This window comes from Tupaia chinensis, unplaced genomic scaffold (assembly GCF_000334495.1).
Source record: "Tupaia chinensis unplaced genomic scaffold, TupChi_1.0 Scaffold000088_1, whole genome shotgun sequence".
Taxonomy (NCBI): Eukaryota; Metazoa; Chordata; class Mammalia; order Scandentia; family Tupaiidae; genus Tupaia; species Tupaia belangeri.
The window spans coordinates 5318650-5320466 of record NW_006159550.1 but is presented as its reverse complement, the minus strand read 5'-3'; positions in this window follow the sequence as shown (position 1 = coordinate 5320466).

The following is a 1817-nucleotide window of genomic DNA, read 5'->3' as shown; positions in this document are numbered from 1 at the left end:
AAGAGTTGAGTATAGTAAAGAGGGCATAAGGGACACAGGGTACTATGAAGCAGGCCATCATCACATCATGGTACTCCTAGGGGAGAAAAGAAAGAGAAAAAGCGACAGAGTCGATTTGAAAAAATAATGGCCAGAAAATCCCCAGATTTAAGGAATGACATGGGCATATAAATTTAAAGCACTCAAAAACTCCAACAGAATAAAGTAACAAATACCCACACCAAAACATACCATAATCAAGTTGCCAAATCACAAGGAAAGCCTCTAACTTTGTCTCTTGAAAGTATAAAAACAAGAGAAAAATTACGTATTGTTTAAGGTGGGATTCCATGACACTATCAGCAGATTTCTCAGCAGAAACTTGTAGGCCATAAGGGAGTGGGCAATTTATATTCAAAGTGCTAAAAGAAAAAAAAAAAAAAAAAACTACCAACCAAGAATACTATATCTAGCAAAACTCTTTCAAAACTCAAGGAGAAATGAAGATTTTTCTAGATAAACAAACGCTGAGGAACTTCATCACCCCTGGACATACCCTGCAAGAAATACTTTAAGAAGTCTGTAAGTCAATGAATTGAAAGAATGCTAGACAGCAATATAGAAGCACATAAAATAGAAAGATAGCATATCAGTTACATCACTGGACTCCCACATGGTAGACTTCGTTTCAGTCCCAGATTCGGTAGCCTGAAAAATCACTCTGGGCACATGTATGTGCATGCCCAGGATCCTATGAGGAGAGGGGATTGCCATGTGGACGTCCCCCCCCAGGGGGTGGGGGGGCGATTTCTCACTTTCTCTCTCACTGCCTCTATCTCTCTCACTCTCTGGTGAGTATACATACCTAAAAAAAAGGAAAGAAACAGAAAGTAAGGCAGCAAGAAAAGAACAGAGAGTCAAAATAGTTATATGAAATACAAAACAAATTAATGAAAGCCAAGAGTAAGTCTTTCTCTGTAAGTAATTACTTTAAAAATAAATGGATTAACTCACCAACCAAGGGATGTAGATTTGGTGTTACTTGTACAAAAACTTTACAAACTGTCCACAAAAGACTCACATTAAATCTAAGTACCTACTTACATGCAAATGATAAACAAAGAGAGGAAAATTGACCATCTTTGTATCAGAGAAAATACGCTTTAAAAGTGGTCCAAGAGACCGGGAACCAGCAGTTAGCGTAATGGCTATGTCGCTGGACTCCCACGTAGTCGACCGCGGTTCGTGTCCCGGACCCGGTGGCTTAAAACTCACGCCGGGCACTTGTGCGTACGTGCCCAAGATCCCGAGAGGAGAATGGAGGAGAAGGGATTGCGGCGTGACCATCCCCCCTGGGGGGTGATTTCTCGCTTTCTGTCTCTATGTCTCTCTCTGTCTGTCTGGCGAGCGCACGCGCCCTATAGCGGAAAAAAAAAAAAACAAACAAAAAAAACCTCTCCAAAAAAAAAAAAAAAAAAGTTGTCCAAGGGGACAAGACGAATATTTTAAAATAATAAAAGTGCCAATTCACCAGGAAACCATCACAACCATATATAAATACACACTTAAAATTATAGACTTCAAGCATTGACCTAACTTAAGGGAGCAATAGACGACAAGAATAATAGTGGCAGACTTCTACACTTCACTTTCAGTAGTGAATAGAACAACCAGATAGATCAGTAAGATAGCAGAGAATCTGAACAACACCGTAAGTAAATTGGACCTAATGGATATATAGAGAATACTACCCAGCAACAGCAGAATACACATTATTCTCAAGTGCAAATGGAACGTTCTCCAGAACAGATCATATATTAAGCCATAAAACAAGTCTT